This window comes from Schistocerca piceifrons, chromosome 2 (genome assembly GCF_021461385.2).
Source record: "Schistocerca piceifrons isolate TAMUIC-IGC-003096 chromosome 2, iqSchPice1.1, whole genome shotgun sequence".
NCBI lineage: Eukaryota > Metazoa > Arthropoda > Insecta > Orthoptera > Acrididae > Schistocerca > Schistocerca piceifrons.
Window position 1 is genome coordinate 202,241,801 of NC_060139.1, and position 27,158 is coordinate 202,268,958.

The following is a 27,158-nucleotide window of genomic DNA, read 5'->3' on the forward strand; positions in this document are numbered from 1 at the left end:
CGTGCTAATACTGATGTTGCTCTTCTTTTTCAGGTAAGTACAAGGAGATGTCCAACAAACGTAACGCCACAAGTGCATGTCCCAAAAGAGCTACATGAGGTAAGTTGTCCAGTTTAGTGTGGTAGAATACTGCATGCTGACGTCAAGCAACACATACTGACAATGTTCCAACTTGAGAACTTTGGAAACAGCAAATTCGACAAGTCTCCACGTTTGCCGAAGGAAACTAAACCTGTCTCCTTTCTTTTGCAGTTACAAGAGAAACTGTTGTGTTTTTGGTGTTTAACTATTTTTATTACGACATTCCAAATCCTATCCGCCTTCTGCTACCAAAAGCGGACGTTGTCTTTCACACTGTTTCTGAAAATATCGTAAAATAAATAGAAAAATATATAAACAGGTAAAAAAATAAACAGTTTCCACACCGCTATAACGCATTAATGTTCTGATCTACATTTGTGGAAATACCCAGTAGTCAGTGTGCTTTATTTCTTCGTACTTATTCCGAAATCACTGGAAAATGTCACACGGTGAATTGCTTTTATAAAGAGACAATACTTCTCGTATATATCCTACCGGACCTCGCGATGCCCAACAACGGGGATTTCAGAATTCCTCAGTTCCTGTCCCCAGAACAAAGTGGTTTCTGTGTCCTTGATTTATCTACCTAGCCAACGGTACAGTCGTTACATACGCTAAACAAACATTTTTCTATCTTGTATTTCCTGCTCTGTTACCCCCATCTCTTTCAGGTACCGTTTCATTGCTGCGGTCAATTTATTGCCCTAATTTTAGTTTTTATGTAAATTTCGTGGAACTCCCCAATTTGCCTGTTTAACCCTTTAAGACCTGGTGGTCACAATTGTGTACATAAAGTTTGTTCACTAATATTTCGCTGACAAGAAATGTCAGTTGCATCCAAACCCACTTTTCACATTTGTGTATGTTTCCTTTAGCCATGCTCCAGCATCTGCTGCTCTCTTGTGAGCAGTCTGTGAACCACATAGCAAAATATACTCTCTGGTGTTGTCTCTCTGTGGGAAGCCATTACTCATTGACTTTATTGCTATAATAGTCATGTTGTGGGTTTTGTTTATGAATGTTTTGTGTGATTTCCTTCTTTTGGAAACATTAGACATTCTTTCAGTGGAATTTTCAGCAATTTTATTCACTTCATATTTGTGTTATGTATCAGGTAAGACTAATGTACACATTTGTGTACAACAGGTCCTTAATGGTGTAAAATAAGAAAAATAACCTAAAATGTGTGTCAACTATATTTGCATGGCTATGGTAGTTATGTATGGAAATATTTCAATTAATTTCAGTATCAGCAGCAAGAAAGGAGAATAACTGACCTGTACATATGATTTTATTTTATGTTGCTGGCTTTTGTCTTACAAATATGGATAAGGAATATCTTTCTGTTGAGAGAGATTGAGACTTGATTATGGACATAATTGAAAATGGTGGCGTTTCCGACATTAGTTTGAGAGGGGATGAGGATGATAGTGTACCACTTATTGAAAGGCAGGCTCCACAAATAGTAAGACGTGTTGGAGCAAATAAAGTGGGCGTGAATGATGTGCGTAGAGACACCATATCTGAAGATGAAGATGATGGAGAGGTGGTGGATGATGAAATGAACTTCTTATGCAATGAAAACAACCCAGAATTGAATAACCTGTGTGACAACATGATGGTGACACCTAAAGAATCCATAAAATGGAATCGCAAGCCTCTAAGTACCATTGCAGAAACATACAAAACTCCAAATTTCGAAGAGTCTCTCTTGTGTTCTCCAATGCAATACTTCAAAAGATATATACCAGATGATTTGTTCACTAGCATGGCAGCACATACTCACATTTATGCATTACAACGAGCCAAAACCTCATTCAAGCAGTCAACTCCTCAAGCATAAGAGATGCTATTTGGTTTGCATATATTGACTGGCACATTGAAATTTCCAGATTATAAATGTATTGGGATACAAGCATGAAGGTAAATGTATTTTGGGAAAACATGTCACGAGACAGATTTTTAGAATTACGAACAAATTTACACTTGGTGAACAATCTGGAAAAGCCACCTGAAAATAAGTGTAAATTTTACAAAGTCAGGCCAATTTACTCAGCCATTCGAAAATGCTGCAGTGAACTAACTATAGAAGAGAATGTTGGTGTCAGTGAAGGAAATATTTCTTTCACTGGGAAGTTTTCTGCAAAGCAGTATGTCAAAGGGAAACCAAGTCCATGGGGAATCAAAGTCTTCTTGTGAAAAGAGTGGAATAGTGCAAGATTTCCTTTTGTATCAAGATATTAATGCATCAGGTACTGTCCATCAAAACAGATCTAGAAAGAACTTGCCTTTTTCAGATGATGAAACAATAGTGAAACAAACCAGAGGTTGCTGGGAAGAAATCACTAGTGCTGATGACATTACCATGTGTAAGTGGTTAGACTATAGACCAGTTGTATTGTGTTGAAACTTTGTTGGTAAAGGCTCAGTGGATAAAGTTGAGTATTGGGACAAAAAACACGATAAATATGCGACAGTTGAAAGACCTGAAATAGTGAGAAGATATAATCATGCAATGGATGGTGTGGAACTATTTGATCGATTGACAAGCTACTACAGAGTTTTCATCAGATCTCGAAAATGGGCTTTCCATATGATTTTTCATGCTGTTTACTTTGCCATCGTGCAAAGTTGGTTGGCATACAGACAAGATGCAGACAACCTGTCTATCCAAAAGAAGAAGCAAATGGACCTTCTTTCCTTTCATATCAGGGTAGCAGACGGATTGATACTGTACCAGAAGAAAGTGACTGTAAAGAAGAGGGGGCGTCTGTCTGATGAAGAACTGGCTTCAGACATGAGAGTCATACCAAGAAGAAGAGAAGAATTATGAGCAGCTACAGAGATACAGTTTGATTCCATTGATCATTTGCCTTTGCATGATGGAGGAGCTCCAATTCGCTGCAAATTTCCAAAATGTACAGGGCGTTCTAGAATTCAGTGCAGAAAATGTAAAGTACATTTCTGTCTCGAAAAGGACAGAAATTTTTTTTTGCAGTTTCATGTGAAACTTTAAAATCAGTGTTTTGACCATTGTTGTTTAAATAAGAACTGTAATTTGGAATTATTTGTATTGTTTCTTTTGTTTTAAAGGGAAATAAAGAGTGGCATACTTGATCCATAGTGTTAACTTCCGTAATGTATGACATGAAGCTTGAGACCTGATGAACACAATTGTGTACATTAAATATCTAGAAAACTAGACATCAGGTGAAATGTTTTCTTAGAAAAATGTTGTCAGGAGAGTAACCTGAATGTAAAAATAAAGTCAGATATTTTTTTAATAAGTAAATAAAAAATCAGGTCTGAAAGGGTTAACGTAGTTGGCTTCATTCTGTTTACATGTCAATAGCGTGTTATTTTATATTCTAATAAATGTTGATAAACTTCTGAATTTCCTTATTTGTTCTTAGTCTGTATTTTGGGCCTCGAAATTTCCTAATTGTCTGTTATTCTCTCGTACAAATTCGTTCTACGTGTCGCTTTTGGTTTAAAATTTATATTTCGGCCCCAAGTACGCTCTAATTTGACGATCGTATTGTCATGCCTCAGATTTAAGAGTACTGACGTGCACTGTTTGTCATACATTTGTTTCGTAAGTACGAACACTTTCCAGTTTGTGTCAATGAATTTCTTGGCGACTCTTTTACGCACCAGCCTCGTGAATGGAGTCGTCTAAAGGTATTCACTCAGAAACTCTCTCCAGTTTTCCGTACTTTATTTATACAATTTTAGGGCACTGTATTACTGTTAGATATTTACTTTGTATTTTGTTCTTTGTGTGATTTGGAGACACGATCTTTGACCAGTTTCTTTAAGATTTTCCAGTTATGTGAAAAAGGCTCAATGGTACAAAACCTAAAGTCTAGCAGACAAATTTCGGAACATTTTGAAATTAAAACTGTATCGTGACAAGGTTATGGTTTCTCCCTTAATATTAAACTGCGTCGTAGAAGACGTTGCGCAGGAGTGGTACAAAATAAAATATTGCAGGCCGGAGTGGCCGAGCGGTTCTAGGCGCTACAGTCTGGATCCGCGCGACGGCTTTAGGTTAGTTAGGTTTAAGTAGTTCTAAGTCTAGGGGCTGATGACCTCAGATGTTAAGTCCCATAGTGCTCAGAGCCATTTGAACCACTTTTTGCTAACTTCATCGAATCGGACGACGTTCGCGCACGGAAAACATGCTGAGGAAGATAAATAGAATATCGAGGATATACCTCGGAATGTATGGTATGAAATCGCTGCTTTATTGGAAACCACAAGTTTAGAACTTAAAAATTTAATAATAATTTATTGAAAGTTACCTTTATTACGTTATACATATTCTGTGGCAGTCCAGGCATTTCAGCCTCACGTCTATTTTTAATACAGCATGTCATCTGCATCACAAGCAAAATCTGTATCGGAAATTTTAGACCTAGATTATAACCTCAAAAAATTGTGTTTTCGAGAGAGAAAGGTGATGCTTAAATTTTCTGTAGTGGTCCTTTTTTGTACTGTGGTGGGTGAGCATTAGCATACAAGTTGCTATACCAGCTTACTTGGGGTTCTTATGATAGCAGTTTCGTGATTCTATTGTATGAGATATTTTACTAACTTGGTGTGCGGTTTTTCGGCTTTTCAGTGCTTCAGGTGCTTGAGTAAGTTATTTTCAGATGGTTCAAATGGCTCTGAGCAGTATGGGACTTAACATCTGAGGTCATCAGTTCCCTAGAACTTAGAACTACTTAAACCTAGCTAACCTAAGGACATCGCACAATCCATGCGCGAGGCAGGATTCGAACCTGTGGCTGTAGCAGCAGCGCGGTTCCGGACTGAAGCGCCTAGAACCGCTCGGCCACTTCGGCTGGCAGTAAGTTATTTTAAATGTAACCTGAATGACAGTCATTGAAGGTAAACTGACAAATGCCTGTTTAGCTGAATTTATTTGTAGCTGTGTAGAGAGTTTGTAATTTTGGTTTTTTGTGTTTAGAGTACTTATGTAAAAGCATGTTTCTCTCTTCATTTCATACACCGTAAAACTTGCCTGGTTATTACAATAAACGCGGAGAAAGAGTGCAGTCAATGGCATGTTCTTTTCGAGACAAGTAGGGCCCAGTCACATGAGTTGCACGTTTTTTTAACAGCAAAAGCCGAAATACAGCACTCGTATCAGAGCAAAATCGCGGCATCCATCTCGCCAAAGGAGGTCAGAATAGGTTCTAAACTCCTTCAAGGAACAAGTACTGACCTTCATGCCACCTAAAATTGACGAAGGAGGTCGGACGCTCTACGACAAATTTATCGGCCGATGTTACCGGCGGCCTCTGGAGACGTCTGGTGTCTGTGACAGCAGCCTTAGAAATAGTGAGCTACTGATTCTAAAACACACGCTTCCTTTGTCAGTTATTCTCTCTTTCGATGTGTTCAGCTCTTTGCTTTACCGCGCAACAAAGGAAGGTCGAAAAAGGACACCTTTTGTGCTGTGGTACATTCATTTCCATTTTCGGTGTTGTTCAGTAAACAGTAGGGCGCAACTTTTCAAATTTCTGGAACAAGGCACATGGTATCAGCCTGGACGAAACTGTGTAGGACACTCTGGATGTCATGAACAAACAGGGCGAACTGACTTTCACAAGACCTTTGTTTGCGGAATGCACCTAGTTTCCTGAATACGATTTTTTGTTTTGTTTTCCGCAATGCATTAACGAAAGGCGATTGCGAAAAAATTGGTGATTCTTAATTATGAAACTTAGTATTTCAGTGCTTTAGTTGTGTTCTTCCTTCTGAAGACACGTTTGACGTAACTCCCCTCGTTAGCCTAAGCTGTACAAGCCACTTCGCGTCTACGTAACTACGGCGTCCTACTTCCATCTGAAGTGCGTTCCTGCCTTGGTCTACCTGTACAATTTTAATCTCCCAAATGTCCCTCCATTTCCAAGTTGATGAGCCCCTGATGTCTCATGAAACTTCTATCTACCAATGCCTTCTTTTAGTGAAATGTGTAATAAATTTCTTTTTTATCCGAATCGATTCAGTATTTCCTCATCAGTAGCATGCAGATTTTAATGCCCTAAAAACAGGAGAATATGCAAGCACATACAACCTAAAATATATATAAATACAAGCTTAAAAAATAAAAGATGACTTTATATAATTTTCTTAAGTACCATGGATACAGAATTCACTTCTTAACACATTGTGAGTGTAATGTTTACTTTTTGCATTGTTTGAAAACAAGCAGCACTTGTTTTTGAAATGTCTGCATGTGTAAACATGAAGTTGGAAACAATGACACCTATCTGAACAATAAAACTATGTTTTTACTATTGCACACCACGTTTTTAAAGTATTCCATCATAGTTACCACGTCGAGTTGTAACGCCTAGAATTGGTACGAGATGAATTTGTTTGTACAATGCCCAGCTACAAAGGTGGGGAGTGAATAGCGGGAAATGGACAGATCACAGATCATATGCACAGCGGTTACTCCCGTAGCTGGAGGCAGACAATGCATCAGAAATGGTATAGTGTAAGGGAGTCTGAAATATGGCTACTTAGAGCTCTTAGAAATTCTGTAATAAATCACAGTTTCATAATAAAGAGAAACTAAGTACATTTGCTATCTCAGAAAAATGAGGTGCATGCAATGAAACAATAATATTTTCAATTACTTACAAACTACAGAACTTAATATTTTATAGGTACTAAATAATTTCACATGAACCCTAGAATTAACAACTTTTAAATGCGTCATGCGATTTCAACAGGCAGCATTGCGCTATATCTCTCATCCCTGAAATCTACGTAGCTGTAAATGTTTAATTTTTTTGATTCACGAGTATTACGTTTTATACTTTTTCATTATGAAAATATTTGTCAGAACATCATATTCTCCACTGTAGCACAGCAACTGAATACAGCGCAAATACCTCATATCTTGTCATACTTCCTCTTTTACAGTTTTGATAGCAATTGTTTCATCTTTATCAGGCTCACAAAATATTGTCTTTACTTCGATGAAATCCGTGCAGTATAACTTAGCAGCATTAAGCCAAGAATCCCACATGTAAGAACAGACTGAGGTGAGAGGGGCAGTGAAGGTGCTTGTTCCATGAATTTCCTCACCCTTTCGCATGTATTTTCTAGACACAGAAAATTAATTTGTCAACATCAGGGTAATTTGATCGTACCTCTTCGGCAACTCTGTGTAACACATGTGCAAGGCAAGCAACGTACATCGTACTGGGGTATAGAATTTGGAGCCACCTGGCTGCTTTAGCCACCTCCAAAGCGCCGTCTGTCACTAGCAGTAAAACGTTGTCTCAGTTCACACCACCTGAGCACAGTAACTTCACAGAATTGTCATACACAATGACAGTTGTCCAGTTGTTTACTCCCTCGAGAGCTTCATGTGATAGGAGGACCATTTCTGCAGGCCCGTCAACTTTTAGAACACAAACAGCAACATTAACTGAACACCCACCTGCGTCGGCGGTTTCATCTATGGACACCAAGGCTTTTTGGTCAGCAACATTAATTCGTATTTTGCTTAGTACATTCCCGTACCAGGCGGACAAAATATTCTTTCTCAATGTACCTTCATATAGAACTGGATGTGTTGTGTACTTCTCCTAGAACTGAAGAGTGGATTCTTCAGCTACTCCAATGGGATGTTACAAGACACCATAATCTGACACAAATCCTTGAAGCATGGTTGCACGATTGAAGACTACCTGTCTGCTCAAATGACGGACTTTTTCTGCTGTCATTTTCGGCATTTCTCTTCATCACATCTGCTGTGTTTGGCGGTAGTCTAATCTACATCTACATGATTACTCTGCAATTCACATTTAAGTGCTTGGCAGAGGGTTCATCGAACCACAATCATACTGTCTCTCTACCATTCCACTCCCGAATAGCGCGCGGGAAAAACGAACATCTAAACCTTTCTGTTCGAGCTCTGATTTCTCTTATTTTATTTTGATGATCATTCCTACCTGTGTAGGTTGGGCTCAACAAAATATTTTCGCATTCGGAAGAGAAAGTTGGAGACTGAAATTTCGTAGATAGATCTCGCCGCGACGAAAAACGTCTTTGCTTTAATGACTTCCATCCCAACTCGCGTATCATATCTGCCACACTCTCTCCCCTATTACTTGATAATACAAAACGAGCTGCCCTTTTTTGCACCCTTTCGGTGTCCTCCGTCAATCCCACCTGGTAAGGATCCCACAACGCGCAGCAATATTCTAACAGAGGACGAATGAGTGTATTGTAAGCTGTCTCTTTAGTGGACTTGTTGCATCTTCTAAGTGTCCTGCCAATGAAACGCAACCTTTGGCTCGCCTTCCCCACAATATTATCTATGTGGTCTTTCCAACTGAAGTTATTCGTAATTTTAACACCCAGGTACTTAGTTGAATTGAGAGCCTTGAGAATTGTACTATTTATCAAGTAATCGAATTCCAACGGATTTCTTTTGGAACTCATGTGGATCACCTCACACTTTTCGTTATTTAGCGTCAACTGCCACCTGGCACACCATACAGCAATCTTTTCTAAATCGCTTTGCAACTGATACTGGTCACTGCTCAAATTGTCACCCAGGTCTTTAATATAGATCAGGAACAGCAGAGGTCCCAGGACGCTTCCCTGGGGAACACCTAATATCACTTCAGTTTTACTCGATGATTTGCCGTTTATTACTACGAACTGCGACCTTCCTGACAGGAAATCACGAATCCATTCGCACAACTGAGACGATACCCCATAGGCCCGCAGCTTGATTAGAAGTCGCTTGTGAGGAACGGTGTCAAAAGCTTTCCGGAAATCGAGAAATACGGAATCAACTTGAGATCCCCTGTCGATAGCGGCCATTACTTCGTGCGAATAAAGAGCTAGCTGCGTTGCACAAGAACGATGTTTTCTGAAACCATGCTGATTACGTATCAATAGCTCGTTCCCTTCGAGGTGATTCATAATGTTTGAATACAGTATATGCTCCAAAACCCTACTGCAAACCGACGTCAATGATATAGGTCTGTAGTTCGATGGGTTACTCCTACTACCCTTCTTAAACACTGGTGCGACCTGCGCAATTTTCCAATCTATAGGTACAGATCTATCGGTGAGCGAGCGGATGTATATGATTGCTAAGTAGGGAGCTATTGTATCAGCGCAATCTGAAAGGAACCTAATCGGTATACAATCTGGACCTGAAGACTTGCCCGTATCAAGCGATTTGAGTAGCTTCGCAACCCCTAAGGTATCTACTTCTAAGAAACTTATGCTAGCAGCTGTTCGTGTTTCAAAAAACTGCGTTCAATAACTCCGCTTTAGCGGCACAGTCGTCGGTAACTGTACCATCGGCACTGCGCAACGAAGGTATTGACTGCGTCTTGCCGCTTGTGTACTTTACATACGACCAGAATTTCTTCGGATTTTCTACCAAATTTCGAAACAATGTTTCGTTGTGGAACCTATTAAAGGCATCTCGCATTGGAGTCCGTGCCAAATTTTGCGCGTCTGTAAATTTGAGCCAATCTTCGGGATTTCGCGTTCTTCTGAACTTCGCATGCTTTTTCCGTTGCCTCTGCAACAGCGTTCGGACCTGTTTTGTGTACCATGGGGGATCAGTTCCATCTCTTACCAATTTATGTGGTATGAATCTCTCAGTTGATGTTGCTACTATATCTTTGAATTTGAGCCACATCTCGTCTACATTTGCATAGTCAGTTCGGAAGGAATGGAGATTGTCTCTTAGGAAGGCTTCTAGTGACACTTTATCCGCTTTTTTAAATAAAATTATTTTGCGTTTGTTTCTGATGGATTTGGAAGAAACGGTATTGAGCCTAGCTACAACGACCTTGTGATCACTAATCCCTGTATCAGTCATGATGCTCTCTATCAGCTCTGGATTGTTTGTGGCTAAGAGGTCAAGTGTGCTTTCGCAACCATTTACAATTCGCGTGGGTTCGTGGACTAACTGCCCGAAATAATTTTCGGAGAAAGCATTTAGGACAATCTCGGAAGATGTTTTCTACCTACCACCGGTTTCGAACAAGTATTTTTGCCAACATATCGAGGGAAGGTTGAATTCCCCACCAACTATAATCGTATGAGTGGGGTATTTATTTGTTACGAGACTCAAACTTTCTCTGAACTGTTCAGCAACTATATCATCGAAGTCTGCGTGTCGGTAGAAGGAGCTAATTATTAACTTAGTTCGGCTTTTACGTATAACCTCCACCCATACCAATTCGCAATGGAGTATCTACTTCGACTTCACTACAAGATAAACCACTACTGACAGACACAAACACTCCACCACCAATTCTGCCTAATCTATCTTTCCTTAACACCGTATGAGACTTCGTAAAAATTTCTGCAGAACTTATTTCAGACTTTCAGCTTTCTGTACCTATAACGATTTCAGCTTCTGTGCTTTCTGTAAGCGCTTGAAGCTCAGGGACCTTCCCAGCACAACTACAACAATTTGAAACTAAAATTCCGACTGTTCCTTGATCCAAGCACGTCCTGTATTTGCCATACACCCTTTGAGATTGCAGCCCACCCCGTACTTTCCCGAGGCCTTCTAACCTAAAAAACCATCCAGTCCACGCCACATAGCCTCCGCTACCAAAGTAGCCGCCACCTGTGTGTAGTGAACTCCTGACCTATTCAGCGGAACCCGAAACCCCACCACCCCATGGCGCAAGTCAAGGAATCTGCAGCCAACACGGTCGCAAAACCGTCTGAGCCTCTGATTCAGACCCTCCACCCGGCTCTGCACCAAAGGTTCGCAGTCGGTTCTGTCAACGATGCTGCAGATGGTGAACTCTGCCTTCATCTCGTAAGCAAGCAAATCAGATAGCCACTGGAATCCAGAGAGAATTTCCTCAGATCCAAAGCGACACACATCATTAGTGCCGACATGTGCCACCACCTGCAGCTGGCTGCACCCTGTGCTCTTCATGGCATCCGGAAGGACCCTTTCCACATCAGGAATGACTCCACCCGGAATGCACACGGAGTGCACACTGGATTTCTTCCCCTCCTTAGCCGCCATATCCCTAAGGGGCCCCATTACATGCCTAACATTGGAGCTCCCAACTACCAATAAGACCACCCTCTACGATTGCCCGGACCTTGAAGGCTAATAATCATCCTCTGAAACAGGGCAGGCAGCTGCATCTGGCTCAGTCAGAAACAGTACCTGAAACCTGTTTGTCAGACGCACCGGGGAGGCTTTCTGATCAGCCTCCGGGGACGTCTTTCGCTGCCTGCCACGCCTTGGAACGACCTCCCAATCAACCACAGGCGAGGGCTCAGCCCCACTGCGGGCAGCAACCGGGGCAACCACAGCGGCAGATCGATCTGGAGACAGACGGGACGAGGTTGACATCCTCGTGATACCCTTGTCTGGCTCCTCACAGTGGTGCCCATTGGCAACAGCCTCAAGCTGCGCGACCGATGTCAGCGCCGCCTGCGGCTGTGAGCGAAGGGATGACAACTCAGCCCTCATCCGAACACAGCAATCACAGTCCCTGTCCATTCTAATCGATATTGAACAACAGTTACTGAAACACGAGTCCGTGCCTAGATAACGCAAGGGAAACACGCAAAGAATGTATGAACTAAGCTGTACAAATGCCTAACGACTGCGCTACAACCTGCCTGAATTTACGATTACAGTAACTAAAACTCGAAATTACACCTCCTATACGAAACTCACAAGCAATTTAAGTAAGAATCTACGAAGTAAACACAGAAAAGAAGCTATATACGTATCTTTCTGCGCTGTAGATGTGCACCAACTGGGAGCTCAGTGCTGTATCCCGTTAAAGCGTTTTTATGTATTAAATTTAACTTCACATACTTTACCAAATAATATTTTCTCGTCAGTGCTGAAGAACTTCTCTCCAAAATCAAAAACAGCTTCATGCAGCTCGAGCACTTTACTTTCGGCATGTCGAACCAAACTGAATTTATTTCAAACTGAATAGTGCTAACATGTGTGCGCTGTTTATTACGTCGGAAGCCGCCTTTGTTGGCTTGGATAACATTTTGTTGACTCCTCCCAACAATTTCTTACGTCAGAGGAAAGACTAGTTTGTCATGCTGCTCGTCTACTACAGTCCTGACAAATAAAGCTTTCTAGTAATCGTTGTGTTTGTTTTTGACAGTATCACCTGAAATAGTGCATTTGGGTAACATTTTTACGATTTTATTCTTGCGTCATTAAAGATATGACCAATATATACATTTTCGCATGGCGTATTACTAAAAAAGGGGGTACATAGGACTTGCCTATTAGTAAATATGAATTAATAGGACGAGAAAAAATACGTTTTTATTTTATTTATTTATTTATTTGCACGTCTACTTCCGTAGGACCAAATTGCGCAGCAAATCTGCAAGGTCATGGAACGTGTCGGTACATGAAATTACAACATAAAAGTAATAACAGATAAAAATAAAATTTTTATGAACCCGAAGAAAGCCTAGCCATAAGTTTAAGTAAACGCAACCAACAATATAAGAATCAGCTTAAGTTTTCAAGGAACTCCTCAACAGAATAGATGGAGTGGCACATGAGGAAAATCTTCGGTTTTGATATGAAAGAGCGTTGATTTCTGCTAAGATTTTTTGAATTCTTGTGGTAGCTTACTGAAAATTGATGCAGCAGTATGCTGCAACCTTTCTGCACAGCAGTTAAGGTTGGTTGGTTGGTTGGTTGGTTTGGGGAAGGAGACCAGACAGCGTGGTCATCGGTCTCATCGGATTAGGGAAGGATGGGGAAGGAAGTCGGCCGTGCCCTTTCAGAGGAACCATCCCGGCATTTGCCTGGAGTGATTTAGGGAAATCACGGAAAACCTAAATCAGGATGGCCGGACGCGGGATTGAACCGTCGTCCTCCCGAATGCGAGTCCAGTGTCTAAAGCAGTTAAGGACGTGTAATCCAATTGCAGGATTGAATTTCTGCCGAGTATTAACTGTGTGAAAGCTGCTCATTCTAGGGAATAACCTCAAATTGTTAACAAGGAACGACAGTAAAGAATATATATATTGACAGGCCAATCTCAAAATATCCAGACTAGTGAACAGGGGTCGACAAGAGGTTCACGAACTTACACCACTTATTGCCTGAACTGCCCGTTTCTCAGCCAAAAATATCCTTTTTTGGAATTGGAAGAGTTACCCCAAAATTTAATACCATACGACATAAAGCGAATGAAAATAAGCAAATTAGACTAATTTTCGTGTCGAACTATCACTTACTTCAGATATCGTTCGAATAGTAAAAATGGCAGCGTTAAATCTCTGAACAAGATCCTGAATGTGGGCTTTCCACAACAGTATACTATCTATCTGAACACCTAGAAATTTGAACTGTTCAGTTTCACAAATCATATGCCCATTCTGTGAAATTAAAATGTCGGTTTTGTTGAATCGTGTGTTAGGAACTGTAAAAATTGACTCTCACTGTGATTTAGCGTTAGTTTTTTTCTACAAGCCATGAACTTACATCATGATCTGCACTATTTGAAACTGAGCCAATGTTGAACACAACATCCTTTACTACCAAGCTAGTGTCATCAGCATACAGAAATATTTCGGAATTACCCATAGTATTAAAGGGCATATCATTTATATAAATAAGGAACAGGAGTGCCCCAGCATTGATCAATGGGGCACACTCCACTTGACCGTACCCCACTCAGACCCCACATCACAGCCATTCTCAACATTTTTAATAATGACCTTTTGCTGTCTGTTGCTAAAGTAAGAGGTGAACCGATTGTGAGACACTCCTCATATTCTGTAATGGCCCAACTTCTGGAGTAATATCTTGTGATCAAATGCCTTAGTTAAATCAAAAAAATATGCCTAGCGTTCGAAACCTTTTGCTTAACTCATCCATTACCTCACAGTGAAAAGAGATTACAGAATTTTCAGTTGTTAAACGACTTCTAAGGCCGAGCTCTACATCGGATAGCAAATTAGGTGATACAAACTTATCCATTATCCTTACATACACAGCCTTTTCAATAGCTTTAGCAAACACTGATGGCATATAAATAGCTCTAAAATTGTCTACATTATCCCTTTCTCCCTTTTTATAAAGTGACTTTACTACTGAGTACTTTACTCGTTCAGGAAACGACCATTCTGAAAGGAAAAATTATAAATATGGTTAAGTACAGGCCTAACATGTGCAGCACAATACTATAATATTGTGATAGGCACTCCATTATATCCATAAGAGTTCTTGGTCTTCAGTGATTTAATTATTGGCTCAATCTACCGTTTGTCTGTATCACAAAGGAGTATTTTAGACATCAACCTCGGAAAGGCATTTGCCAAGAGAGTTATATGATTCCCTGTAGAAACTAAATTTTCATTTAATTCGCCAGAAATTCTCAGAAAATGATTGTTAAATACAGTACATGCATCTGATTTATCACTAACAGAAATATTTTTACTGCAAACTAACTTTATATCGTCGACCTTGTGCTGGTGGCCAGATACTTCCTTCACAACTGACCATATGATTTTAATTTTATCCTGGGAATTAGCTATTCTATTACCGTACCACATACCTCTTGCCTTCCTAATGACATTTTTAAGTACCTTACAATACTGTTTGTAATGGGCTACTCTAGCTTGATTGTGACTACTTCTAGCTTTTTCAAATAAATCCCTCTTTGTTCTACATGATATCCTTGTTCCAATAATCAGTACCCCAGGCTTCCTTTTACTGCTAGTACCCCGTTTAGAATGTTCTAATGAAAAGCAATTCTCTAAGAGCATGAGAAATGTGCTAAGGAAAGCATATTTGCCATATATTTTATCAGCACTATAAACATCCTGCCACTCTTGTTCCTTGGCAAGGTTTGAAACACTCTCTGCTGCTGTTGGATTAGCTTTCCTAGACAGATTGTAACTATATGAGACATTTGTTTGAGTACAAAAGCCTTTTAGTGTTAAAATTTATACGTCATGGTCTGAAAGGCCATTCACTCTTTTATTAACAGAATGCCCATCTAGTAATGATGAAAGAATGAAAGTATTTTCTGTTACTGTGCTTCTGTTCCCCTACACCGTAGTTGGAAAAATCACAGTTTTCATCACATGTTGCGAATTTAGGAGATATACGAACGACCTTTTTCTTGCACAATCATATACAAAATTAATACTGAAGTCACCACATAAACTAATTTCTGATACTTGCTATAAGGTGAATCAAGAACGCTCTCTAGCTTGAGCAGAAATGCTCTGAAGTCAGAATTAGGGGACCTATAAACAACAACAATTAGAAGTTTAGTTTCACTAAATTCAACTGCCCCTGCACAACAATCAAATATCTCTTCAGTGGAGTGCCGTCATATGTCTATGGACTCAAACTGAATACTGTTTTTTTGTACTTGGCCGCTGCTCCACTCTGCAAGGAACGCCGTGAAAAACAGCCAGCTAATCTGTGTCCTGGTAATGGAAGCCTCTGAATTTTCAAATTATTTAAGTGGTGCTCCGATATACCAATAATTTCAGAGTCAACATCTATAAGCAGTTCACTAACTTTATCTCTAATAACTCTTATATTTTGACGAAATATGCTAATTCCTTCTCTACTTGGAATGTCTCAGTTAGAGGAACTTCCTTTAAGCAGGTACACCTATCAGCTGACTTCAATCTAAAAAAGTTGCAGCTCTAACACCAACTACTACAGGAATTTCTCCATGAATGATCCCTCCACCACTCACTACACTGTTACATTTAAGCTCTGCCAGCCCCCTCTTCCCAAGCCTATTGAGGTGCTGGCCATGCCTAGTGAAACCTGATCTACTGATAGACCCAACTGACCCATGCCCTCTGAGATCAGTGCCTTCTCTAGCCCATGTTAACGTGCCTAACAGCCACATTAAGATGAGACCGATCATGATGCTGTAACGGTTGCATGAAGTGCACATTAGTGCCATCAGTTTGAGTAGCTACCTGTACCTGGTCACCACCTACAACATATTCCCTGTCCCTATCAACTATTCCTTGCTCCACCCACTATCACTACCTAATCCTCCTTCGTAAAATTCTTACGTAACTCCCCTATGCTGTCAGTCACGTGAGCCAACCCTGCACTAGACTTCACAATGCTGGTGACCTGGTACCCACTCCCCAACACTTCCTGCAGCTGCTGGCCCACACCTATACCGTGTGAACTACCTAGCAGCGGAACTCTACTTTCTGTTAGACTTTGCAACTGACTTAAGTTCCCTAACTGCTGAGGACTGCTGCATGTTTCCTACACCTAAAGCTACAAGAGACTCCTCTGCACTCAATTCTGACAGTTGCTCAAATCTATTGCATATACCCAAAGTACAACAGTCTGAATACCTCCTCCTCCTAGCTACCTTCGTGCCAACTGCCAGTTCCCAATCCCCACAATCAAAAATGGCTCGGAGCACTATGGGACTTAACTTCTGAGGTCATCAGTCGCCCAGAACTCAGGACTACTTAAACCTAACTAACCTAGGGGCACCACACACCTCCATGCCCGAGGCAGGATTCGAACCTGTGACCGTAGCGGTCGCGCGGTTCCAGACTGTAGCGCCTAGAGCCGCTCGGCCACGCCGGCTGGCCTCCCCACAATCCTTCACCCTTCTTACTCAGCCTATCTAGTTCTTCCTTTGCGTATTGTAACTGTATCTGAAGGGCACAGATCTTACACTCCTGCTCCTCTACGAACTTATTTATACTACAGATTCTGCATTCCCAGGAGACGATCACGCTAGAATACCCACTGGCTTCCGTACTGCATTCCCCCAATGTAAATACTTTGAACAGATCCCACACCGTAACCTACTACTCACAAATCAACGACAGAGCCCACACTTCTCACTCATGGTAAAATTGTAAAGTTACTGGAAGAAACTAAACATTTACACTACACTACAATACCTCGTTTCGTGTATAAATTGTTTTAAAATTCATTGTAAAGTTCACGAAAGAAATATGACTTGTCACTAAAATCAGAGCTCTAATTATTAGTTATTGGATCCACCCATATAACTGCTGCACAATATCTGAAAAACTTTAATTCTGTTCTAGTCTGAACTTCATATTGTCCACGTTTCACTTCCGTACAAGGTTACACCATAAACAAATACATTCAGAAAAGACTTCCTAACACTTACATTTTAGATTTATATTAACAAATTCCTCTTCTTTGAAGTGCTTTTCTTGCTACAGTCAGTCTGCGCTTCATATCCTCTTTATTTCGGCCATTAGCTGTTTTGCTGCTCAAATAACAAAACTCCTGTGTTGCTTTTAGAGTATCGTTTCCTAAGGTAGTTTCTTCAGCTTCGCAACTACACTCCATTCGCATTGTTTTACTTTTGCTTATGTTCATCTTATAACATATTTTCAAGACACTATCCACTCCGTTCAAGTGCTCCATCAATTCCTTTGTCACCTGTGACAGACTTTAGGTGTCATTGACAAACTTTAAAGTTACAAGTTTAATTTCCTTTCCGAATTTCTCCTTGGTTTCATATTCTGCTTGCTGAATGTGCAGATTAAATAAGATCGGGGAGAAGCTACAATCCAGTCTAATTCCCTTCTCAACCACTACTTCCCTTTCATGTTCTTTGGCTCTTCACATTATATGTAATTCTCTACAAGTTATATACCAATTCTACAAGTTATATATAATTTTTCTCAACAAGCTATATATAATTTCTCTACATGTTATATATAATTTTTCTCAACAAGCTATATATAATTTCTCTACAAGTTATATATAATTTTTCTATCCCCAAATTTTATCCCTACTTTTCACTACAGGACGTAGATTTATCACTGATTGCACAATATAACCTTTCATTTTTGTTTTTGACCTGCAATTCCCTTACAGCACTGGTCGCTTTTATCAGTCAGTGCGACGAATTGCTCAGAACATGGCGACAAAATGAGTTGCTGTTTCCATGGCGCGATTTACTGCTTGAAAGTAATTCTTTTTCTCGACTCTTACAATTATTTCAAAACTGAAAAAGACGAAAGACTGCACAGTTTCATATTTTCCCCCGGAAAGGAGAGATCCATTTGTCGAGGCGCTCGCTATCTACGCGTCCCACACACAGAGTGAATTCCATGCAAATATGAACGGTGGAAAAACCACGAGATAACAATTTGTTCTTCCACTGCAATTACGCCGTGAACGGAGATAACTGAAAAACCGCCTTGACTGCAGCAGGTGGAAGGCCGGTGTTAATTAGCTGAAGCGTTTGCCGGTGGGCTTGCATGTGCGGCTGCAGAAAATTCCTTTGTCGTAAACCTGCTCTGGAATGGGCCCTCCCCGCTAACGCTTCTCCGCCATTTGGAAATTAAGTTCTCGATGTATTTTCAAACCCGCTCGAAACCAGACAAAAGAGCACGGCGACCGAAGGTTTCTGGCCACTTACGCTAACATTTGTGCACACATATAATGAAAACTTCTCAGAATACTCCAGTTTAAGTGCCACCCACCTGCGGTACTTCCAACATTACAGGTGTTTCGAATTTGGCTGTTACAGTTCTCCCTCCAAATGATCGCATACCGTTGAAACAAGCGTTCTCTCTATCAGAAAGTAATGAAACTTTACCAGTTTATTCTCTCATAATTTTTTTTCCTACCATGAGTTAGTTTTCGAGATACTCCAGGCAGTGGTAAGACGAGGAGTATTTACGGAAACTGCGCAGTTATTCTCTAGAGATTTAACGCCGGTGATCGTTATTGCCATATAGGGAAACTCGAAAATTACATACGATTTATTGTTACGTAAATGTCGTATAATTAATTCTTTGCTTGTAGTAAAATAGCGAATATGGTGAGAAATGCGCTGGACCAATACCCAATTTTACCACAGTGGAAAAAACAACATTTCAAAAGAATTTTTCTCCAACCTGAAAAACCCCATGTTGAGAACTGAACCGCAATGAGGGAATATACCGAGAATGCACATAGCCGACCCTAGATGATAAAGCGTTTGCATGCTTTAAGAAAATACCTTTGCAGTTACTCGGAATGCTGTATGATACATTGGATTTTGCTCTTCGGAAATTCCTGAAGACAGTTGCAATATGAGGAAATTTTTTGCATTAATATATTTAACAGTCGTTAATTTGGTTCAGTAGTGAACGCCCTCCCAAAGCCTAGGGAGACAGGATCTACCAGTACGCCTGTGTCTGATAGTTGCACGATAATACGTACGTACAATGTATTCACTTTAATTAAATGGACTACAAAATTACATTTGATAGCGTGGATCGTAACAACTCACATGAGAAACAAAAATTTTATGGTATCAACACCATACATATTCAACGGACGGAAGCTTACAGTATGTTCATAAGAGAAATCAAAGGGGCCATATTGAGAGCCCCACGATAATAAAACTTAAAATAAAACGACACACAAAGGAAGCTAAACCGGTTGAAAATGCGTGATAACATAAGCAAAACCTTTCCAAAAAAACAAAGCTCTGCATATAATTGTGAATATGTTATTTTGAGCCACCGTGAGTTGAGTATAAAATATCATCCTAGTTAGCACAAATATATTTGAAATGTAAGCGTCTTGATGAAGTCCACATTCGATTGGGCTAGAATTTCACCCATGACCTACTTTAACAAGATACACTGCACAACTTCAGCTCGTTACACGCCACAATCAACGGTACCATAGTACCAGGGAACGACGTGTCCCAAGTATCGTCCTCAAATTTGAATTCGATAGTAGGCTCATTTCTGCAGTGTGTTCTTATTCTTTGAAAGACCCCCAAGCATCTCACGTACCATCGCAAGATTGTACTTCTTGCATTTATGTCTCTCATCGGCCCTCATCTAGCTAAATAAATGGGCTGCTTTTTGCAGTACAATTCTTTTTTTACAAGCTGTACAAAATACATGTGTATCGTAGTACATACATACGATTTTAACAATAATTAAAAAGCAAACATCTCGTTGGTCTAAGAACTTAACTTCAGATCATTTGATTAAGAAGGATAGGATGCAAACGAGCCGGCCAAAGTGGCCGTGCGGTTAAAGGCGCTGCAGTCTGGAACCGCAAGACCGCTACGGTCGCAGGTACGAATCCTGCCTCGGGCATGGATGTTTGTGATGTCCTTAGGTTAGTTAGGTTTAACTAGTTCTAAGTTCTAGGGGACTAATGACCTCAGCAGTTGAGTCCCATAGTGCTCAGAGCCATTTTTGATGCAAACGATCCAACCACCAGTGCCAGTCCAAATGCGAATACCTCGGTAGTTCGGATCACTCACCTACGTACAGTTTGCTGTTCCACTTCTGCAGTGGGATTAAAAAAAACCAGCTGCAGTGCCATCTAGTGCTCGTATCTGTAAACACTTGTTCATCGCGGCTTCTTTGCTCGACTTCCCTTTGGGAGGACGACGGTTCAGACCCGAGTCCGGTCATCCTGCTTTAGGTTTTTCATGATTTCCCTTTGCCTGAAGTGAAATAAGGGCTTCCGAAGCCGAAGGCCCACTCGTGCACCCTTGCACGACACAAAGCTTTACACCCCACCTGGGTCCGTCAACAACGACAAGGGGCTGTTGATGACTGGAAACATGATGCAAACAATGGTGCATCCATGGACCCTGTATGTAAGCAGTGAATTGTTCAGTCTGGTGGAGGCTCTGTAATGGTGTGGGGCTTCTGTAGTTGGAGTGATATCGCACCCCTGATACGTCTAAATTCGACTCTGACAGGTGACACGTACAGAAGCATCCTGTCTGATCACCTGCACCCATTCATGTCCATTTTGCATTCCGACAGACTTGGGCAGTTCCAGAAGGACAATGCGACATCCCACACGTCCAGAATTGCTAGAGGGGCTCCAGGAACACTCTTCTGAGCTTAAACACTTTCACTGGTCACTAAATATTGTTGACCATATCTCGGATGCCTTGCAACGTGCTGTTCAGAAGAGAGCTCCACCCCCACGTACTGTCACGGATTTATGGACAGCCATGCAGGATTCATGGTGTTAATTGCCTCCAGCACTACTTCAGACATTAGTCGACTCTATGTGCAAGCAAACATCCCCAAGGACATTCGGGCTCTCATGCGGTTCCTCTTCGTCGAAATGTCTTGGCTCAAACTCGTCTAGGGGTTAAACCGCAGGTGTCGCATTAGACGCACTAAATTACACACTTGTGATCCTTTGGTTAAATTGTCTGGCTGATGGCAAGTTTACGAAATAAAAAGTTAACATAACATATAATAACAGTATCAATAATATCGGAAACTAAATTAACGACCCATAAATGATGTAGGCCACACAGCTGCGATTTGGTTAGAATAATGTTTATTCAAAAGCAAACTGTTGTGACTTAGCAAGACACCCAAGTCACAACGAGAGGAAGCCGAAAGGCACGCGTTAAGCTCACGCAGATTGGCGTGAGGTCTGGAACAGTTAAAAGGAAATGAGAACTTAGAAAATGGACGCAGTTGCTGTAATACTTAACTTTAATCCACATTTGTAGAACATCGCTCTTGATGATACATGCTTCATATAATAAATATCAATTGAATACGGCGCCTTGCTAGGTCGTAGCAAATGTAGCTGAAGGATATGCTAACTATCGTCTCGGCAAATGAGAGCGTATTTGTCAGTGAACCATTGCTATGAACGACGGCTGTACAACTGGGGCGAGTGCCAGTACGTCTCTCTAGACCTGCCGTGTGGTGGCGCTCGGTCTGCTATCACTGACAGTGGCGACACGCGGGTCCGACTTATACTAACGGACCGCGGCCGATTTAAAGGCTACGACCTAGCAAGTGTGGTGTCTGGCGGTGACACCACACAAACAAATAGCGAAAGTGGCCGTATTTAGAGTTACTGTTACAATCGAGCGACTATCCATTTGACACATTTCGATCATTCACATTCTCATCGCGAAGTACAAGTTATCTACGCGAAATATTAGTGTTCACACCAGGCACGTTGTTGCTCACCGCTCAGAGACGAAGTCCCGCGATACCACACAACGCGAAACTTTCTAAGTCGTTTCACTTCCTAGCTGCCTAAAGACCGACAGTCCGCTCGCGCCTCAATCCGAACTGTACCCTTTGGTGTCTCCAGCCGAACTGTCCCTCTCCGACCGTGTTTCCCGCGCGCCGAATATACTCGCTCAGCTGACTAGGGCAGTTCCCTTTCCTGAAGCCGTCCATCTCTTTAGCTACAGCTTATTCTACATTATTTTACATTTTAACATATTTAAATAATCAAAGCTTGACTACTTTCACGTTCTAGATAAAGTAACAATAATATCCATTACATAATAAACGTTAAATTATTTTACATAAAACCAATACAGTTTCCTTCTTAGCTTTGAATGCCACGGCCAGTAGCCTTGCACAAATGTGCTTTCTGATAAATAAATAAAGAACAAAAGTAACTATTATGCACTAAACTTTACAACAAATATTTTATTACCTAATGCTTCAATAAGGTGTCATGCTGCCATCGTTCAATGTGTTTTGTGTGGAGGAAATGATGATCTGAAAATACTGATAATTTAAATTTACTATCTTTCTTAAACAAATAAAGTTAGAAAGTTGAGATTTACAACATTTGCCGTTATAATGATGAACTTCTATATGAAATGTCGATCGTTAAGATCGACCAAAGCGTTAAGATATTATTAGCATTCAGGTCTTTGTTACAAAACTTGTTAATTTCAGTTTAACAGTAAAGTATTATAGATATGATCAATATTCAAGTTTTATTGGGATCACCATGAACATTTATGGAGAACGGCAGATTAAAATTACTGTGGCTTCATTCCCTGCATTACTACAGAATTAAATAGTTTTCATAGATGTTTCCCTTTATGGCAGATCTTAGGTCCGCCATATTTAACATTGCTACGTCCCTTGGCCACAAAAGGCTTGAACTGGGTTTCCCTGTGACGTAGGTTTTCGTCTGTCTCACTCGCACACTACAGCTCTGAGGCCTCAATAGACAACAGACGCCTGTTAGTTTCGCCATCTCGTGGTGAACTTGCGCCCTTTGTGGGACGTGGTCCTGGACGACAGGGTTCGTTTCACAATTCCTGTAGGCTGACTCTTTCGGTCATGTGTTTAAATGAGATCGCAATGCTCGTCAAGTCACACATGCCACGTCATATTGCGGCAGTTCAGCCTTCGGGGTCCCTACACGGTATTAGGCAGGTGTACCAGTTTCTTTGGCTAATAGGGTTCACTGGAATCCTCAGTGCAACCAACTTGCTTTCAGAAAAGAGTATTGCGTACTCATTGAACGCCCCTCGTAGTTGTGAGTCAATAGGAGCTCGATAAGTGTTCACACGGTAGCTGTTGTTTTTATTTATTCAAAAAATATAAGTGTCTCTGTTCAAGGGAAAGTAACTGTTCGTCGCGGCTGATAAGTTCACTGACTCTAACAGGCAAAATTCAGTATCCAAGAACACAGCACGGTAACAAACCTTGAGATACTAAAGTACAAGCTTCCAGGGCTCCGTGAGACCAACCTGCAGGGTAGCGTAGACGTGGACGAATGGCGCCTCATGGTAAGCTCCGCTGGTGGCGTTCCCAGGCTGGTGAACAGGCTTCATTTGCCGGACACTAACCGTGCGACGGAAAGATCTGTCAGGGACTATTTGCGACCACATGGTACTGTGGAAGAAAACAGCCGCGCGTCCAGGGGCGATGATGCCGCTACGAATCGACTAGACGGAGCCGCGGGTCGCTGCGGTGGCGTCCTGAGTTGCCCTTGACAACACGTCGTTACGGTTGTTGTCGTCTGAAACTCGCGTTGTTTTGCCTCTCGTTGCGTTGGCTCAACTCATGTGTTGGCTACTCGCGGCGATGTCCTGCTACACTACTGGCCATTAAAATTGCTACACCACGAAGATGACGTACTACAGACGCGAGAGTTAACCGACAGGAAGAAGATGCTGCGATATGCAAATGATTAGCTTTTCAGAGCATTCACACAAGGTTGGCGCCGGTGGCGACACCTACAACGTGCTGACGTGAGGAAAGTTTCCAACCGATTTCTCTTACACAAATAGCAGTTGACCGGCGTTGCCTGGTGAAACGTTGTTTTGATGCCCGTGTAAGGAGGAGAAATGCGTACCATCACCTTTCCGGTTTTGATAAAGGTTGGATTGTACCCGATCGAGATTGCGGTTTATCGTATCGCGACATTGCTGCTCGCGTTGGTCGAGATCCAATGACCGTTAGCAGAATATGGAATCGGTGGGTTCAGGAGGGTAATACGGAACGCCGTGCTGGATCCCAACGGCCTCGTATCACTATCAGTCGAGATGACAGGCATCTTATGCACATGGCTGTCACGGATCGTGCAGCCACGTCTCGATCCCTGACTCAGCAGATGGGGACGTTTGCAAGACAACAACAATCTGCACGAAAATTTCGACGCCGTTTGCAGCAGCATGGACTATCAGCTCGGAGACCATGGCTGCGGTTACCCTCGACGCTGCATCACAGATAGGAGCGCCTGCGATGGTGTACTCAACCACGAACCTGGGTGCACGATTGGTAAAACGTAATTTTTTCGGATGAATCCAGGTTCTGTTTACAGTATCATGATGGTCGCATCCGTGTTTGGCGACATCGCGGTGAACGCACATTGGAAGAGTGTATTCGTCATCGCCATACTGGCGTATCACCCAGCGTGATCGTATGGGGTGCCATTGGTCACGCGTCTCAGTCACCTCTTGTTGGCATTGATGGCACTTTGAACAGTGGATGTTACATTTCAGATGTGTTACGACCTGTGGTTCAACCCTTCATTCGATCCCTGCGAAACCCTACATTTCAGCAGGATAATGCACGACCGCATGTTGCAGGTCCTGTACGGGCCTTTCTGGATACAGAAAATGTTCGACTGGTGCCCTGGCCAGCACATTCTCCACATCTCTCACTAACTGAAAACGTATGGTCAATGATGGCCGAGCAACTGGCTCGTCACAATACGCCAGTCACTACTCTTGATGAACTGTGGTATCGTGTTGAAGCTGCATGGGTAGCTGTACCTGTACACGCCATTCAAGCTCTGTTTGACTTAATGCCCAGGAGTATCAAGGCCGTTATTACGGCCAGAGGTGGTTGCTCTGGGTACTGATTTCTCAGGATCTATGCAGCCAAATTGCGTGAAAATGTAATCACATGTCAGTTCTAGTATAGTATATTTGTCCAGTGAATTCCCGTTTATCATCTGCGTTTCTTCTTGGTGTAGCAATTTTAATGGCCAGTAGTGTAATTAGTGGGCTATACGCCCAGACATTGCATTATTAATTGCACTGACGGAAAAAATGTAGGACCAAGATGGAGTTGTGTGGCATAAAAGAAAGTTGGTAGGTATGTTTCTACAGTTGAAAAATGTCTATTCCATTTTCACGCCATGCACATAAGAATGCACATCACTATGAAGATGCAGATCAAGTTTGCTTTAACTACACGCTGTAATGGGCATGAGCGTTAGTCCCCTTTGTGACTGGACGTGGTGAGATCATGTCAGGGATTCCTTCGAAGTGACAAAGACACCATTACCAACACCTCACTGTGTTTGAACGAGGTCGTGTAATAGGGCTACGAGGAGCTAGATGTTCCAGATTTAGCAGGAATGTAGCCACTATACGTTATTGCTGGCAGCGGTAGTCACGAGAATGTCGGACTCCACATAACAAACGGTTCAAATGGCTCTGAGCACTATGGGACTTAACTGTGGAGGTCATCAGTCCCCTAGAACTTAGAACTACTTAAACTTAACTAACCTAAGGACATCACACACATCCATGCGCGAAGCAGGATTCGAACCTGAGACCGTAGCGGTCTCGCGGTTCCAGACTGTAGCGCCTAGAACCGCTCGGCCACCCCGGCCGCCGCCACGTAACACTACCGAGAGGAAAGACCATAGTGTGCGGCATACGACTCTCGCTCATTGTACTGCATATACAGCAGCAATTTGAGCACAAGTTAGAACCGCAGTGTCACAACGAACTGGTAAAAATCCGAGCCAGACGACCCGTAGCGTGAATTCCACTGATCACCTGGAGTTATAGTCTGGGGTGCGATTTCGTATCACTGGAGAAAGGCTCTCGTGGTTAACCAACGCACCTTGACTGCAAATTTGTACGTTAATCTGGCGATAGCATTCTGACGGGTGTTTTACAATAAGATAACGCTCGCCCTCATACCGCTGTTGTATCTCAAAGTGCTCCGGAAGGGGGGGGGGGGGGGCGTCCACATGTTACCTTGCCCTGCTCGATCACTGTATCTGTCTCCAATCGAGCGCATATGGGACATCATCGGACGACAACTCCAGAGTCATTAAGAAAACAGCATTAACCGTCCATGTATTAACCAATCAAGTCTAACAGTCATGGAACTCTATCCGTCAAACTGACATGCGGTATGAGTACATCACAATGGACGTTTACATACATGCATTCAACATTCTGGCGGTTACAGCTGTTATTAAAGTACCAGAATTTCACATTTCCAATGGGTTATCTCTCTCTTACATAACCTGTGACCTCCAAATATTAATCACTTAAATATTTTACCTGGACAAATGTATTCTCTACATTAATTACTTTTTGGTGCTACGATTTTGCTTTACGTCAGTGTACTTCGAAAAGTATTGGTTTACTTCATAGTCAACATACTGCGTCATTAAATTTTCTCTGACAGGAAAGAAAATTAGTGAATGGAGCTTCAAAAGTTTCTAGATCAGATTTTATACTCAGTACTAACAGATATAATGCAACACACAAAATGGGAAATAACGTTTTTCAAACACATTTTGTCTCCTGGTATATGTTATTTACCTTAACTCTTGCAAAACATAACACATTCAGTTCCATGCCTTAGTGAATGCGATATCAAACTTGCTGCTGTGGTCTTCAGTCCAGAGACTGGTTTGATGCAGCTCTCCATGCTAATCTATCCTGTACAAGCTTTCTCATCTCCCAGTACCTACTGCAGCCTACATCCTTCTGAATCTGCTTAGTGTATTCATCTCTTGGTCTCCCTCTATACCGAGCGAGGTGGCG